This window comes from Cervus elaphus, chromosome 12, assembly GCF_910594005.1.
Source record: "Cervus elaphus chromosome 12, mCerEla1.1, whole genome shotgun sequence".
Taxonomy (NCBI): domain Eukaryota; kingdom Metazoa; phylum Chordata; class Mammalia; order Artiodactyla; family Cervidae; genus Cervus; species Cervus elaphus.
The window spans coordinates 90,283,897-90,301,762 of NC_057826.1; the positions used below are offsets into that span (position 1 = coordinate 90,283,897).

General features: G+C 48.6%; 1 protein-coding gene across 8 annotated transcripts in view; it reads left to right on the forward strand.

The window, feature by feature from the left end:
* Positions 1–17,866, forward strand: part of LHFPL2 (LHFPL tetraspan subfamily member 2) — a 168,558-nt gene that overhangs the window by 125,453 nt on the left and 25,239 nt on the right. The window contains exon 1 of one of the 8 annotated variants that reach the window (XM_043919978.1): positions 5,201–5,958. The exons of 6 other annotated variants lie outside the window; for them this stretch is intronic. The gene's annotated coding sequence lies outside the window, so the exon portion shown is untranslated. Of the gene's footprint in view, positions 1–5,200; positions 5,959–5,993; positions 6,229–17,866 lie in introns of those variants that run through there. One more of the 8 variants, XM_043919977.1, reaches the window with a different exon arrangement.

The following is a 17,866-nucleotide window of genomic DNA, read 5'->3' on the forward strand; positions in this document are numbered from 1 at the left end:
TATTGTAATGACTCCTCAGATAAGGTACTCCTTGGGACTTTTTTTTAGTAAATGCTTAGGGCCAGGAAATTGAGGATCTAGCTAAAATGCAGTGCACGGCATTTTGAAGTGTATCTCAGACCACAGTGAAAGGGACCAGAGCCCGCTCAGCTGTCTCTTCACCTCTTTTCTAGTTTGTGTGTTTGCTTCCTGGGTCGTGAACACCCCTTTGGGTGTTGGTCCCTGCAGATGACGGCCACCCATGACCGGTTCCGTCCACCTTGCCCTCCGGGACACATGGTCACCTCGTTCTTCTCCCTTGGACTGGCCCTCCATCCCGTTGGCAGTTTTCTCATGTCCCCAGGATACACCCTGGTCCTCCCGTCTCCTTCCCCCACACCGTCCGCCAGGAGGTCTCATCCGTACCCCTGACATCCTTGCTTCCCCAGGTGCCCCAGTGCCTGCTCATGTCCTGATGAGGTCCGCAGAGACCACTCGTTCTCCTCTACCCAGACTAGACTTGTGATCTTGCCCAGCATGCCCTCCTGCCATATTCTGGCTCCAGGGAATCAAAATGTTTGAGTAGTTGTACAGATATCTGGGAGTGCTCCTTGATTCCTCTTCCCAACAACCTCCAGGGCCAGTTAGACTCTCGAGTATTACTGTCTTTTTAAACATTTCTCAAAACCACCCCCTCCGCTGCAGTAGTTCTGGGGCCTTTCTCTTCTTGCTTGGATCCCTGCCAGGGCTTCCCGCTGGCCGTCCTGGCTCTGCAGGTGTGCCCCTTCCAATCGCTGGCTGCAGTCCACTCGATGGGGTGAGGGGCAGTGGCCCCCATTGCACAGACCTGTGGATCCTTGGCTTCCACTGAGCCTGTGTGCAGGTCTGGGTGCACGCGTGCAAGGGGCACGTGGGCACGCTTGGTGCGGGCTTATCCCTGCCTTTACTAGCCTGCGCCTCACAGGTGTCCACGGAAATCATCCGTAAGTCGCCTATAATAGAAATGGGGGAAAAAAAAATTTTAAAAAAGAAAAAAAAAAAAAAGAAATGGGGACGAGTTTTACTTGAGCCACACTGAGGATAACAGCCCCGCAGTTGCTCAGATAACTAAGGAGCTGCCCCAGAGAAGCATGGTTTTCAGCACAGGGTCATAACTTTTCATAGCAAAGAACATCAAACAACTCAGAGATGCAATCCTTCAAGGTTTTTTTAAAAAAAAAAAAAAAAGAACAGGTCATCATGTACACAGCAAGTCAGTATGGCCTTGGCACCTGGAAAGGGAGTCTTATCATTGACGGAGAACCAGCACTGGTGTCCTAGGAAGAGAGGCATTTCATCTTTATTTTTAACAGGACATGCTTTTCTTTTGGTCGTGGGATCCTTTTCTTTAATAATTAAAGCAGATGCACGATGTGTGTTTGACAGGCCACCAGCAGGCTGTTTTAGTTAGCATAGAATTTATGTGAAATCATGGATAAGCCAGAATGACTTCCCCATACCCAGTATGTGAACATTTCTTCCTCACAGAGGTCCTAAAGATGAGTTCTCTAAAATGCAAGCCAGATTTTGTTACGTTTTTGGCTGAAAACACTGTAGGGGCCCCTCCTTGTAGCGGACAGCACAGAGTGCAGAATCCCAGGCGAGACTCATCCAGTCCCTCCTCCTGCCGCGTTCCTGCCCGTCCTCCCCACCCCCACCCCCGGCTTTGGCTTCAAGGGACGACCTTGACCCTGGCCGGCCCTGTGCCTGGCACTTGCCCCCGTGGCCTTCTCCCCTCCAGGCAGAACAAGGGGCCCCTCTTTGCTGCTTCACTGGCACCAAGGGCTCTGTGCTGGGCCCACCTGCCGACTTCCCTGTTGCCCTGCTGGCCTGGGACCCCTCTGAGGCTGGAGAGCCATCATTTTGGTGTCCGAGCACTGGTCCCAAACCAGGCACATGGACACACTTCAGAAGCCACTGTCATTGGTATGTGAATGGTGTCTGTCTTTCAGACATGAGAGCATGCGGTTTCTAAGAAACGAACACGGCCAGCCAGGCTACTTCACCTTTGCCTTCTTTCTGCTGAGGCAGTTAGGGTACCGATAGACACCGAATGTCTTACTTAAGATGAAAAACTTGTCTTTTGTTTTAACTGGAGGACAGTTGCTTGGCAATGTTGTGGTCTCTGCCTCACATCAATGAGGATCAGTCACACTTCTTAACCACATCCGTTGGAGCCCCTTCCTCCCTCTCCTAAAAAGGTCCGATGTGGTCAGGAGTGGAGAGAGAATTTAGTGGGAGGGGACAGCTTGAAAAAACAGGTTGCAAATTCCTTTTGGGACCACACTTTGTACAGGCAGATTCTTCCTCTGGTGTGGTCATTTAATTTTTTCCTGAGCCAAATTGATACATATTTACTCTATGCAGTACAGACTATTTCTCTGAGTGGTAAAGACTTCCATCAACAGTGGGTTTTTCTTTTTTGTCTTTTTTAATGCATCAGAGAATATCATGCTCTGGAAGTGGCAAGGGGCAAAGCAGACACGCGGGTATCACCCCACTAGCCTCCTAAAACCGTCCTGGCTTGATGTCAGTGTTTATCTCTGACATGTTTATCTCTTAAAACCGCCAAAACTCCATGTGTCCTAGGGGTTTCTTTCTTGATCGAATTTGGATCAGAAAGCCACACTCACTTAACAGTCATCCTAGTTCCTTGAAATCATTATAAAAGTTTATGAATAACCCTGTAAGTTATAAAGTGAATTTGAATGGGTAAGGGGGCTGTTAGAGCATAAAGTTAATTTTCATTCTTCTGTTTAAAATTCATCGTACTAAATAGCTAGCAGATATGCCTGGATTAACAAGCATTCACCCTTTCAGCCATCATTTCTACTTAAATATACCAAAAAAAAAAAAAAAAATTGAGGCTCATCAGCATGCTTCTGTTTCGCTCAGGACATAAGCAGTATCAGCATGATCTAGCCCTTTAGTTTTCTTTTAAGAAGAGTTTTTAATGCCAGCATCCAGGGTTATCCAACAGAAGCAGAAAAATTCTAGCCTTTCTCCACCCCAACTGTGACCCTCCCTTCTGAACTAATGATGGATTTACTTTGCAGTTATTATAGTCCTGATAAAAGCCTTATCGCGGTTTCCTCAGGGTTCTCCTTGATCTGGTGCTGCCCCACCCACTAGAGCACTCTTCTCTGCAGTCCCATTCCTCTTGGCCTTGGTCTTTCTTAATGTCTCTGTGTTTCCTGATTCCAACTTTAATGACATTTCCATGAGGCCAGTAGGAGTATCTTTGTGTCTCTTCCCGGCCCACCCTCCCGCCCTCCTTTCCCTGCGTGCTCCCTGCACACCTTGGGCTGTCAGATCTTGGACAAGGGCACCTGCCTGGTCTTACCTCTTTAGCAGCTTCAGTGCTTCGTTCAATAAAAGTTAGCAGTCGCTCATCACCATGATCAACAATGTACAGTAACACGAGTTCTCCAGTTTGGGAAGCCCACAACATGCGACTCCTTTTTAAGTGCTTTCGTTTCAGCAGATGTTTAATGAGCATTATTTTTAAAAAAGGGTGGGGTGTAATGAGATAAGAACAGAGGAAAAATCCAGAAATCAAATATTCTGGGACCTGGGAAAAATAAGAGCTATTTTTGCAGTGCTGGGTGCAGTTTCACCGAGTACCTCAGCCATTCATTGCTTCTGTTCTTTGAAGCCTCTGGGCCCTTGGCTTCTTGGCAGGTGGGTTAGGGTGATGGGGTGGGTGGTGTGTCTGAGCGTGTACACTTCAGTCATCAGCTCATCACCCACCTACACAGAGTGGCCTTAGACAGGCTGCGCTTTTCTCCCTGCACTTATCACAGAGGCCAAATCCATGGAGCTCAGCGCTCGCTTTTGGGAATGGCCACCTCCGCTAAAGGGCAGTTTGGAAGAAAGGTCAGGAAGTTAGGAGGAGTGAAACTGGACATGTTTATGAGTGTTATTCTTGTTGACATAGCTTTATTCTCACAGTCTACCTCTGCAATTTAGGATGTGTGTGGTTGACCGCCAAATAATTTCTTACCAGAACCTCCCACCCCAGCCTTTACTATCTGCAGTTATCATTGTAATCAGACCAGTTTTACCAAGTCTTGGTAAGACATTGCCTTTGACAGCACTGAGACCAAAATTTAAAAAAGAAAATTTAATCCATCCATGATCTCATTGACAGTACCAAGTAAAATTGAAAATCACTTTAAATTAATGTCAGCTCAGCAGCTTCATCTCCAGGCTGTTGGGTTGGAGTGCTGAATTTTTAAATATCATTTGAATCATTTCAAATGATCGTAACAAAACAAGACATTTTATTAGATCATTAATAAGAATACTTACCAGAAGTAAGTGCCCCTGGATGGATGCAAATCAGCCTTCTGGGGCCATTTATAACCGATGAGAGAATTGCACTGCTTGACTTTAATAATTCACCCAGGAACAGAGAATAAACAGCAGCGAACATTAATTTTATTGGACAGTTTCATACGGTTTATGTTTTGAAATAAAAGGGATATGACTTGACTCCTGCCTGAAACCAAAGCACTTATAAAGGACTCTCTCATGTTGTTGGCATCTCCGACTGGAGAACTTGTTCTCAGATGCATTTGTTAATCAGTTGGCACCCTTCTTGCAATAAATAAGAAGCCAAAATATAAACACTTTACACAGTGACCACAGCTTTGTGTTCTATCATGTCCTTTGGCATATGGCTATGAAATTCTTTATAACCCATCATTTTACTTGTCTAGAACTCTGGGAACTGACAGTGACCATGATCATCTACAGACCCTCACCACCACCCCTCCCCACCTCTGTACCTGAATCTCTGAAGCTAGAGCAGCTAAGGATGCCGAGTGTGGTCACACACCATTAGCCAAGAGCCTAGACCAGAGTCCGTGGTCCCCTGCTTCCTGTCTAGTGTTTTTGTCCCCACGTATGACTTTACCATTTGACAAGCTTCAGTCTACAGTCATTGATATTAAAAGGTGACTTTTGTGTGTGACTGTGTGGAGACAGCCCTCCGAGAGCAGAAAAATAAATGTTGAGCAAATATGATAATAGTAATAATTCCTACCACCTATTGAATATTTAAAATTATACCTGGCTTTACATGCATGTATTTTTAATCCTTATAATACCCTTTGAGGTAGATCCTTTGAACACCCACACTTCATTGCTGAAAGACACAGAGCTACAGGTACAGGCAGGGTGATATTATTGAAATAGATCTTCTGTATCCTTTTTGTATCCATTTGTATCCTTTATGCTATAAAACTCTTCTTACAGGGAGAAAATCGGTGTTTGATGGTGAAACTACTTACCCCAGGCCAGGTGGGCCCTAGAAGATCTAAATGGGGAAAGGCGTGACTTCATAGGTGGCCATGCTGATGTGGGGTTTGCGGGTGGGGAGGCTGGGTCCCGCTCCAGGGATTCTACTCCACCTGCCTGGCGTACTTTGCTTTTGCCAAGCACATTTTAAGCTTATGACTGACTGAGTTGACCTTCACAACAAGCCTATGTGGTAGGTTCTGTTAGTACCCTCTGTTTGCAGACCCAGGAACTGAGGTACAGCGCCACCTCTGGGCCCAAGGTCACCGCCTAGCAAGTGCTAGAACGGGGATTCAAGTCCAGACAGTCTGGCTCCAGACGGGAGCGCTCCCCGAGGTGCCTTTCTGGATGAGCTCATTGGCTGGAAGGGTGGGGCAGTGGGTTTGGTAGCAGTCTTGGGAGAGTGACTGTTGAGTCCACACTCATCCTGTTCGTGAGCCTGAGAGACCTCCCCCGAAGTCCTGCCCGCATTTTCTGCCAGGACCCAGAGTGGTCAGCCACCCTGCGCGTGCACGTGGGACGCGGAGAAAGGGACTTTCTCTGCCCCGTGTGGGTATCTGCTCACAAGGCCAGAGGTCATCAGAGCCGTGGGAAACGTTTGCTGTGAGGAAGCCTGTTAGCTCCAAACACGCCAGAGAAGTATGTGTCAGCACCCAGGGGTGCTCCTTTTTCTTACCTAACCAGAACACGGGCTTCTTTTTCCCTCCTCTGATTGCCTGGCACTCCCTTGCCAAGCACCTTTCTGTTTCTGAGCCACGTGGGTTCAAAGCGGAGGCACCCACTCCAGCCTGGCACTCCGGGGAGGCTGGGGCAGGAGCCCCTGGCAACCTCCGGAGTCCAGGGCTCTGGCCACGTGCATCATCCGGGACCGGCTTCCTCTCTGCCCACCTTCCTTAGCAGCCCTTCCAGGTGAGCATCTGGGAACAAGGGATCGGGGTGTCTCTGGGAAATGAAGCTAAAGCCCTTTGTGTTCCCAGCCTCTCCAGTAGTTTCATTTTTGTTCCGAAGTGGCTTGGTCCTCTGACCTGTTCTCTCTTCTTCTGAGTTCATCTCTGTTTATGAGGCTGCACTGCTGTTAGAAGCTGTGACAATAAGTCCCTGTTCCCAGAAAGAGTACTGCATCTCATGAACAAGGACAAGGGTTCAGACTGGCAGAACGGGGTTTTCTGTGACCAGCTTGAACTTTGATCTGCACTGACTTCATCTGGGCCGCTTTGAGCAGAGCTCACTGGGCCGCCGCCTCCCGCCTGGCACGTTCCTGTGGCCTCAGGCCAGTTCAGTTATGCCGGCCAAGGTCCTGCCTGCCTTTGAGGGTGGTTCTGAATGTAGAGGATGTTGAACTTGCTTTTTCTCGAAGTGTTGCATCCCTTTGGGAGCTACACTTAAGCTCATCTGTTTCCAAAACACCGTCTGAATCCTAAATGTCTGGGGAATTCCTCTAGTTAATAAATGAAGGACGCTTAAACTGGTCTCCAGTTTTGAATTTGACATTCTCAGGGGAAGTTGAAAAATGCTGTGTGGCTTGATCTCTGGCTGTGAAATCACTGAGACGGACAGTGTGGGATGAACTGGGTGTGGATGCAATGTACAAATCTATCTTGCTGACCTTTTAAATGTTAAAAAAATCTGACCTTACAAATGTGTGTGAATGTGTATGTGTGCATTCCTCATCACACAGTATTTCATGGGTCTTAAACGTTTGAAAGAAGTAAGGCACTAGAGAGGGGAGATTTTTGAAACATAAGTAAAGAGCCACGTTTGTGAATATCCACTTGTGTTTTTTTTTTTTTTTTTTTTTTTTATTGCAGATGCATTTAACACATAAAGCCTTAGGCTATTTCCATATCCTTCTATGAGCTTGCTGTCTTTCCAGAAGGGTGTGTTATGGACTCACGGGGCAGTTTAGACCTTAATGCTGCAGGTTGTACCTTTGGTTGTGAAAAGCCAGCATCAGTGTGAGTGAAATAATAAAAACAGTGAGTTTGAACATTTCAGTGATATTCTTAGAAATATCAACATAGCCTACAATAGACTTTGACTCTAAGTCACTCAGAAACTTTCTAAACTTCATTAACAATGTTGGTTAGAAACAGAAGTGACCTCAGTGAGAATATAAAAGATTTGTTTCTGTTTGTTTTTAAGGCAAGTAGTGGCTAGCATTGTCTTAGTCCCTGGGTAAATCCCAAATTAGATCTTGGTTTTTAAGGATACAGGTTATTTTACATGATTAGGCCCAGTTCACTGATAATATCCTTCATTGGGTAATTAGAAATGTGTCATTCTGCTGAGAGCTTTGCCAATAAACCCAATGACAGCTGCAAGGTTGGCGGTGTTGGTTTTGATGGGCTTCTGGGTGAAGGTCGCTGCCGTTGTGAGCTGCTTCTGCCCTGCGCCCTCTGAGAAGTTCCTGGGCTTTGGGCTTTGGGCTGGCAGCCCCGCCTGTGGGTCATGCAGCTGGGCTGTCCCCGGGCCACGCCGGGATGAGGCTCCCATCACCTCCTTAACGGCTGCTGGAACCCTGGCACTAAGGCCCAGCTTGAACATTAACCACCGCCCTTGCTTCTGTCAGTAGCACTTTCGGGTCAGGTTTTCAGGGCCAGTGGAGATGCAAGGAAAGAAAACCATTTCTGCCATTCTTTAACCACCTGTGACTATTTCCAGATTAACATTTTTGTCTACTACTAGTTATTGAGCTTGTAAGATGATACCACATATGTATGTGTGTGTGTATCTCTACATATACAGACATGGCTCAAAAAGAGGTGATACCTAACTTAAAACAACTGTATTTTTAAAGGGACGGGTGTTCTCACCGTTAGCTGATGTTCACCCTCCTCATAGAAGCTACCAGTTTTTTAACCCTAATGCTCCACAGTCTTTTCCTCCATCTCTGGAACAACTGTATTCCTAGAGGGACTATTTGGGTTCTCATGATGGAGATGGCCTGAAAGCAGTTAAAAGTGTGGTCAAGGCCACTTCTCTGCCTGCGAGCCGCTCCTTCTGCCTCGCGCCCCGTGGGCTGAGCTTTTCACTCGCTGCCTGCCCGGCCGCCATTCCTTCCTGATCCCAGCCAGAGGCCCAGGGCGTCGGTCATCCCCACTGCTCTGCTCTGGTCTCTTGCCCCCTCAGTTCATGGATACCTCACTCCGGCCCACTGCGCTCCATTCCCAGGAAAGACCTCTGTCCTGGGCTGACACCAGCTACCAGCGGGCCCTGGAGGTGTCTCCTGAGCTGCCGGCCTGGCCAAGCCGCCTGCAGGCGGAGCTCAGAGCTCTCTTCTTGTGCTTGTTAGAGGCACACCTCCGAGCTGCCGTCCTAGCTGGCGGCTGACTGGAGCCACCGCAGGGTGGAAGAAATAGGAGCAGAGAAGGAAAGGGAGGCAGCGTGAGTGAGTCAGGACTCTGGTAAGAGGCTCGGAGAAGCGCCTGATGTGGAAAGTGGTTCTTGCAGCTGCGGCGCTCAGGGTCACTTCTCATTGTCCTGATTTGCTCAGAAGGGGTTTTTTCTTCTTTCTTGGTACTTCCACGCATTAACCGTAAGATAAGTATATGAAGAAAGTAAACTTTTTACTGAAGCAGTCTACCTTGTTGAATTGTACAGTGAATGCTTCTGAGATAGTTGCCAGTCTTTAGTGGGGCTTCCCTGGTGCCTCAGTGGTAAGGAATCCGCCTGCCAATGCAGGAGGTGCAGGTTGGATCCCTGGGCCAGGAAGATCCCCTGGAGGAGGGCATGACAACCCACTCCAGTATTCTTGTCTGGAGAATCCCATGGACAGAGGAGCCTGGCGGGCTCCAGTCCATGGGGTCGCAGAGTCAGACACGACCGAGTGACTCACACACACACAGTGTAGGTCACTAGGGGACTTATTGTTGTCCAGCTGCAAACTTCTTTCCCGTGGCTATCATAGAGGATGGTGGAGTTGAATGTATCATGACACCAAAGACAGAATGGACGGGTCCTGGCTCTGCCAGGAGCTCGGCCCTCGGAGGGAGTTGGGTTGTGTGTGACCTTAAAGTCTCAGCATTGGCAACCACGGAGGTTTGAGTGTTTTTTTGTTTTTGTTTTTTTACCCACACCACTTGTCCGTCAAGGGTCAGCTGTGCCGCTGCTTCAACAGGGACTCAGGCTGTCAGAGAGGTCTCCTCTGGGATTTTTCATATTTCATGGGAGAGAGAAGTGAGCTGGACAACAAAGCACCCCACCCCCCAAGCTCTTCTGCCCAGAAGTGGCATGTGTCACTTCTACCCAGGCTGAATTGGCTGAACGAGTCCCATGATCTGGTCTCATGTCAGTGGGGTCGGGAAGTATCATCTTCCTCCAAGAAGGGACACGATATTTGAAAGAATAATACATCCTTTCACAAGAGCTTTCCCAGAAGCTTCCAGTCAGGAGACGACTCTTCTTCTACTTGATTCTTGAGTTTACTTGATGTTTCATGGGTTTGTGTGAGAGGCTCAGAAGTAACGGACGGCATAATCCTCTTCACTGATCGTGTTTGGGTTTTCTTAAGCTGCTGGAAGGGAACCTGGCTGATGGCCGTGTGTCTTGTGAACAAGCAGCGATTCTTTCTGCCTCTGTGCTGAGGGGACGGGAAAGCCTGCAGTTGCTGGCAGAATGAACATCCAAACTCCCTGATGCTGGGGGCACTGCCCAGCTGTCACTTAGATGAGCCAGAAGCCCTTCCTCTAAGGGTTATTGATTCTCAGGGTTGGGTCACTGAAGCAGAGGACATGGCAATCTCCTCTCTATTGGTGTCCTCTATTGACACCAGGGAGTTCATGAAGCACCAAGTATCTTGATTTTATATGTAAGTTCTTATAAGCTTTTTGGTTTTCACCCTTTGTTGCTTTGTCCATTAAAACTCTCTGCTTTCTTTTATTTTTGTATTTAAATTAAAAAAATGGGGCAGTGGAGTCTCCATTGCAGCATGCAGGCTTTCTCTGGTTGCAGCATGTGGGGACTGCTCCCTAGGTGCAGTGTGCCGGCTTCTCTTGTTGCAGAGCGTGAGCTCTCGAGTGTGCAGGCTTCAGTGGTCACAACACACCAGCTTCAGTAATTGTGGCACACGGGCTTAGTTGCCCTGCAGCACGTGGGATCTTAGTTCCCTGATCAGGGATCGAACCTCCATCCCCTGCATTGAAAGGTGGGTTCTTAACCACTAGACCACCAGGGAAGTCCCAAAACTCTGTGCTTTCTTATTGACCCTGAAAATGCTGGTGAGGCCCACTTAGGGGCTTATATTTTTCCAGAATTCATTATGAATATGAAAAACACTTTCTGTTTAAACATATATATAACAGAGACATTGAAAGGCAGCTCCTGAAGCTCAAGTTCTGATTCCACTTAAACCTGAAGCCTTTGACATCCCACAGTGAGTGCAGGGTGTAAGCCCCTGGCTAATGGGATCTTGACTGAATCACACCCTAGTGTCTGCTGTGGAAGTTGGTTCTCCAGTCACTCCTGTTGGGCAGAAACAGAAAGAGATGTAAAGGAAGACGGTGACATTTTCCGAATTGTTTCCTCAACCTCCTAGAGGTTTTTAGATGATGACATTTGTAGAAAGAAAAAAAGGTTATGAAATGTGTAAGTGGGCCTGAAAAATCTTAAAGAATGGATCATTTAGAAGGTGGACCTGTTGACCTTGGTTGCTGATGCCTCGGGACTGAGTATAAAAATGACTCCTCCAGAAATGCGTGCTCAGAAAGCAGATTGACTGGGTACAGAGGAGTTGAAGTGGGCATCAAGGAAGAAATATCTGACTAACCAGGACTGGGGAATTAAAAAACAAACTTGACAGTGAGCAACTCCTCACCAAGTGCTCCAGACCCAGACAAAAAGAGGCTTGCTGAGGTGTTCTGGAGCGTGGAGCCTCTGCTTCTCCGGGGGGCCGGGGTGGGGCACCAGGCAGCTGAAACCACCGCTGGGTTCAGCAGGAGAGAGAACCACCCTTCAGAGGGGAGCTGAGCTGGGGTCAGTAAGACCTGGAATGCCTAAGATTACTTAGGTCTACTTGGTAAGTTCCTTGGGATTCCCTGACATTTGCAGCGGCCACGGCCACCTGAGCACGTCCTGAGTGGCCAGCCCAAGTCTGGAGGAGGAGAATTCGAGAGAAATAAAAGCCGTGTGGCCAAGGGAAGTTTCAAGAAGCCCCATTTTGCCATTTGGAGAGATTACTGAAAACAAAAACTGACTTCCATGTGTGGTCCAGAGAAACTCCCAGGACCCCACGAGAGGCAGGGTCAAGATTCTGTCGATGCTGGCCAGTTGGAGTCCATGTCCTTTCAGCCTGACATCTTGGACAGATCAGCCTGACATCTTGGACAGCCTGATGCAGATTAGCTTGGACCTTTAACAAATTTCAGAAAAACAAGTGAAGGTGTACTTAATTTAGTGAATGCTATGCATGTCCGTCCAGATGATAGAGCTTGACTTACTCTTTAGAGCAGGTGTTTCTAAAATATGAGGGTTTAGAGCTCTGTTCTGAAGTTGCACCTAGACATATGAAAACTGCAGGAAGCGCCCAGCGTGGGCTCTCGCCACCCACGCCACCGACTTGCTGTGTCGGGAGCGGCCTGTGATATTGGCCGCCTTGACCTCTGCCCACTAGACACCCGTAGCACGCCTCCCCGCCCCAAGTTGTGATAACCAACGATGTCTCTAGACATTGCCAGATGCTCCCTGCAAGGCAGGGAGGGCACAGTTGCCCCCAATTGAGAGATTGCCCACAGAGTCAGAGGTGGGATGTGGGGGCTAGTTATCCCTGAGGAAAGCGTGTTGGCAGCCAGGAGGAGGTCTGAGCCTATTGAGACCGTAACTTAAGAAACTGTAATTTCTAGGGTATTTGGACCCTCTTCTTCAATAGAGTCAAGGTGTCTGCATTTCCATAGTCAGTGTATTTTAGGGGGGTAACCAGGGCAAGTGAGAGTTTGCAGACTTCCTTCGGTAACTGATTTTTAAAAAAAAAAGTCCATGCAGGGCTCACACCTGCATGTGTGAACTATTCACACATGGACTGTCCCACCGGGTCTCACTCTGCTTTGTGCTCTGAAGAGGAGGTGCTGGTGGATGGGGGCCCCTTGCCATAGGAGGGTTCCTGGACAGCATGGGAGCAAGGTCGGGGGGACAGCTGGCTGCCCTGCAGAATCGCTCGTTCCTGCCCTTGTGTGGCTTCATGAGCTGTGCGGGGACGCGTCTGGCTCTGCTGATGCGCTGGGCCACACACATCCTCACCCTCCTCTAAGCCCCAGCAGCCCTGCCCCATCCCCATCTGACCCACCCGCACCCCCGACCCAGCACCACGCAGCCTCTCGTGCGGGCGGACCTCACTGAGTCTGAGACCCTCTTCCGGCTGACTGACTCAGAATTCACTGTGTAAAGAATCTCCTGGGGGCTTGTTAGAGACGCAGTTCTGGCAGCCCCTCCAGAAAGTTTGGTTCAGTGTGTGGGAGCTGAGAACTTGTGCTCTTTGAAACAGGTGGCCCATATCCCCCTCTAGGAGCTGGGGGGGCCCAGGGACCACACTGCTTGAATCAGCGCTCTAGAGGGTCTTTCTAACTTTTGGAAGGCAGCAGCACATAAATTCTACTTTCCTAATCCTCTTATCCTTCCAGAAGACACTGGGCGGGAGGCCACGGTGCTGAGCCTCTGTGGGACTTGTATATCTGAGGGAGGTGGTAATAATGAACGTGGACATTGGCCAGGAAACTACCAGTGATGTGGGAGTAAAATGCAGCCTGCTCCGAAGGGTATCGATTATTTGGGCCACATGGGTCAGTGTAGTAAATTTATTATTAATCACAGGAGTTCATATTTTTTAGTACTTACTGAACCACAGATACTGTGTAAAGTTCCTTTGGTAAGGAATTTGTTTAGCTTCCAGGGTGGCATCCCTCAAAACAGAGCTTCTTAACTGTGACACCAGACCCACCTCCCCCCACACACCGTCCCAGGAGCTCTTTAAAAAAGAGGGTCCTGAAACCTAAAGGAGTGGAATGGGGTGGGGGTGTGAGGAAGGTTCAAGAGAGCGGGGACATGTGCACACTTATGGCTGACTCATGTTGTTATATGGCAGAAACCAGCATAATGTTTTAAAACAATCATCCTCCAATTAAAATTTTAAAAAACCAAAGTGATGAATATTCAAAACTCCAAAAAAAAAGAAGAGAAACTAGAGTTCTGGACTTCCTTGGTGGGCAGGGGGCTAAGAAGCCACCTGCCAACCCAGGGGCCACAGCTCGACCCCTGGTCCGAGAAGATTCCACCCGCCTCAGAGCAGCTAAGCCCATGCACCACAGCTACTGAAGCCTGGGCCCTAGAGCCCGTAAGGCACAACTAATGAGCCTGTGAGCCTCAACTACTGAAGCCTGGGCCCTAGAGCCTGTGCTCTGCAACAAGACGAACCACTGCGATGAGAAGCCCGCCCACCGCAGCTAGAGAAAGCAGCATCGGAGACCCGGCCCAGCCATAAACAACAACAAAGGAGAGTCCTACCCAGAGCAGCTTTCTGCTCACTTCCTCACCAAAATATGATTTTATTAGGACTGGAGAGGACCATACAGACTGATCTTTTTTTGTCTCTTTCTGTACACACACGTATAACACTTACACATGTGTATACATAGATGTATGTGTCAAGTTCCTCTGATTCTGAGGTGTAGCCTCAGTCATATTCCTCCCAAATGTGATCCAGTGGGAATTACACAGCATCACCTATGAAGGATTCTTACCAAAAATGTTTAAGCTGAATCTAAACGAGCCTTTAGATTTAATTTCCATTTTCTCTATGATAAAGGATAGAGGACACGTTTAAATGGCATCATGAGGAAATAGACAAATCAGATTGCTGGGTAACCTGAAAGACAACTGGCCTGGTATCTTCAAATAAGTCAGTGTCAAGGGGAAAAAATAAAGGCAGAGCAAGGTAGGTTAGGGACGGAAGGACTGACTATTTTCTGACTAAAAAAGATTAAAAACATAATTAAAAGCAATGCATGAGCCTCTGTTGAGTCATGGTTTTATGAAAACAGCTATAAAAATTGGGGCAGGGTAGTGAAATTTGAGTGTGGACCAGGCTTTAGGATATAAGGAAATTATTGTCAGTTTTCTTGGGTGTGTTAATTTTATTGTGGTTATGTAGGAGAATGTCCTCACTTTTAGGAGGTATAGGCAGAAGTGTTTAGGGGTGAAGCGTCAAGACATCTGTAACTCATTTTCAAACGGTCCAGGGAAAAACTGTTTGTGTGTGAGTGTGTGGGCTGTGGATGGAACCAACAGGGCAGCGTGCAAGCCAGCATTCAGTCCCCAGTGCTCACTGTCCATTTTCTTCACCTTCTGTCTGTGCTGGCAGGGTTGTCTTAATGAAGTTGAAACACAGCACCCAGGTAAGTGAGGCCATGCTGTTCTCCAAACCGTGGTTTGCATGGCCGCCTTCTCGGGCACCGCTGCTGGCGTGAGGGTGGAGAGGTGGGCATGCCAGGCAGCTCCGCTCCCAGCGCCCCACCGAGGCAGCATTGACGCAAGGCCCCTCGGCCTGCCCCGCCTTTCCAGAGGCTGTGGCTTTGCTCCCCAGCTTCCAGACTGTAATCTCTTAGGGCAGTTCCACCCGAATGCACTCTCGTCCCTTCTCACTGACAGCAGGAAACTGCCAAGGAAAGGACCCCGTTCAGCTCTGCTAACACCACCCCCTTCTTTTAAATAGTAGGGATCTGTGGAGGGGTGTGCTGACGCCCATGGACCACCCACTCGTCACTTATCTTGGTTCTGTATTCTGACTGTGGTATATTACTCTAGGTTTCTGCCAAAGTCTCATTTGTTTAGGGTTGTTGTTTTTTTGTTTGTTTGTTTTTTGTTTATCCCTTGCTAAGAGGCTTTCCTCTGTGGACTAGCATAATTTTCTGAAAGTCAGAGGGCTGTCCACATTATCCACAAACACCAGGGATGTGGTAGTAAAGCCAAGCATCCTGGAGGGCACATGTGTTTAGTGGCCGGTAGAGAGAAGATGTTTACATGGAAGCTCAGCAAGGGTCTGGTCTTGTTATGTGATCTTTGGAGGAGTGGGAATCGCAGTGAACAGCAGGGAGGGCTGCGAAGGAGCTCTGTGCCGAATCCCGGGTTAACGAGATCTGTACCCCGGATCTTGTTCCCTTTGAAGTGGCTCTTATCTCAGGGCACACTTTCCCCGCTGGCGCGTTTTACAGAGTGCAGAGCGCTGGAGAAGCCCCTTGCTGCCTTTCCCTGACCCAAGGACTTTTCTTGGATCCTCAGGAAAGCCAGTTTTTGTCAGCCTTGCATATCATGGCTATTCCTCTAAAGTAGTCATTAGCAGACTTGCTGAGGAGACCAAAGCATCTTATCTCCCTTTTCCAAACAGAAAAGTGAAGGTCTCATTCCAGCCACTCTGGTTTGGCTACAATGATCTGGTGTAGTGGAGGGGGGACTTGTTTTAGCACAGATGGACAGGGAACTGAATTTTCTGATTTTACACACAGGGGTCCTTGAATAATTCTGCCTTAAATTTGGCAAGAACCATTGCTAAGAACCGTGCTAAGCCTAAATGCGCCTTCTTCCCTTCTGAAGTTTCACATCCTTTCTCTTTAGAAGTCGCAGCCTAATCCCACCCCTGGCTCGAAGCTGAGCTTGTTGAGCAGGACATTGTACATTTGGCGTCTTCATTAAGATCCCAGTCACTTGAGAGGCTGTAGCAGAGCCTGAGGTTCTGCAAGAGGACAAATATGTAAAGGTTTTATATTCACATTGAAAAAGTGCCGCTGAACAGTAGAAGGGCAGGGATTGACAGCAACTGGGGGCACCGGTAAACTGGCTTTCTAATCAAATGGGGAGCTTCCCAGGTGGTTCTAGTGGTAAAGAACCCGCCTGCCGATGCGGGAGACACAAGAGATGTGGGTTGGATCCCTGGAGGATCTCTGGAGGATCCCCTGGAGGAGAGCATAGCAACCCCTCCAGTATCCTTGCCTGGAGAATCCCACAAGGGGCTACAGTCCATGGGGTCGCAAAAGGGTTGGACATGACTGTGCAGACCAGAGAACCAAGTGGGAAGGTTGGATAGAGCTTCTTTTTCTAACAAGCAGACTCTCCACCTGAGAATTAGAAGTGTTTGTAAGCCTGGTGGGTGGGAACTGTTCGGATGAAGCGGGGGTTCCTCGTGGGAGTCATCCTAGCTTGTTTTCTTGTTCTCTTTTGAAATGATCACTTTCATTATACACAGACCTCCTCCAGAGCTCTTTCGCATTGGTAACTTCTTACTCAAAAGCCATTTCTATTTGGTAATACGGGGTGAGAGGGTAAGAATGACTGAGAGAGAATCAATTATACTTCTGGCCTCATGCTAATTTATTTTCCCCAGCTGAGTTTGTCAGCTGTGTTAAGCAGTAGGGAAACAGGAAGTAAGACCCAGGACCTCACCCTCAAAGCCCACCAGGGAAGCTTGGACACCAGGAGTGACCTCATCCATCTCTAAATAGCCTGGGCTTGATCCTCCTCTATGTGTTAGGGCCAAGCTTCAGTTACCACTGAGCACTTTCACTGGCTAAACCATTGTCTGACCAGTCTCAGCCCTGTTGGGGAAAAACTGTTGAGGCAAAGGAGTTGGTGTTTACTGAGCACTTACTGTGCCAGGCGCTTTCACGGCTTCTTGCTTAATTCTTACAACAGTGTCGTGAGGCAGGGGCCCCTCTCTTTCTCCACGTGGTCCATGAGGGAGCTGACAGCTAAGGCTCCGAGAAGCTAGGTGCTGTGTGTCCGGGAACCTTTGCGGTGCAACACACCATCTCTCCCTTCCCCAGTGCTACACACACACACACATACACACACACACGCACACACACGCACATATGCGTATGTACGCCAGTTAAGTTCCTCTGTTCCTAGCTTTGCACTAGCTAATTTCTCAAAACATCATCTTGTGTAAGTGTTAAACCCACTGTTTTATAAGTCATCACCGCTTACTAGACTGTGAGCCAGCATGGTGCTGAAGCTTTGACACCCACTCCCTTCTCCCACTTCCTCCCTCCCGCATAACTCCCTGCTCAGCCATGGCCCACATGCCACCAGGCTCCCTGCAGTTCTTAGGGAGTTGATGTGACCTGGGTTAATAAGTAATCACTCAGAACAGAGCCATGCGCCCGACGTCCATTGCGAGCTGTGGGATTTTCCTGACCTCGGGGGAGGGAGGGCACAGGGAGAGGCAGGAAGACGGGGCTGTGAGGAGCCCTGTGGCCCATTTCAGGGTTCAGGCCTCCCTGAAGGAGGTTTGGGCCGTTAGAGCAGGGCCCTCTGGTAATGAAGCCAGCCGTTTGTCCTTGGGAACAGAATGAGGCCTTGTGAGACCAGAAACAATGGGCGTGTTGAGTTTCAGACCTGGTGTGAACCGAAGCTCAGGCAGAGGCCCTGTGATGGATCGGGACAGTTCAAGGATGCAGGGCTCTGTTGTCAACACGTCCCCTACTTAGTCAGCGGTCATTAATGCCCCTGTTTCGAATAATTCCCACAAGTAAGTCAACAGTTCTTGGAGGTTTTTTTTTTCCTCCTC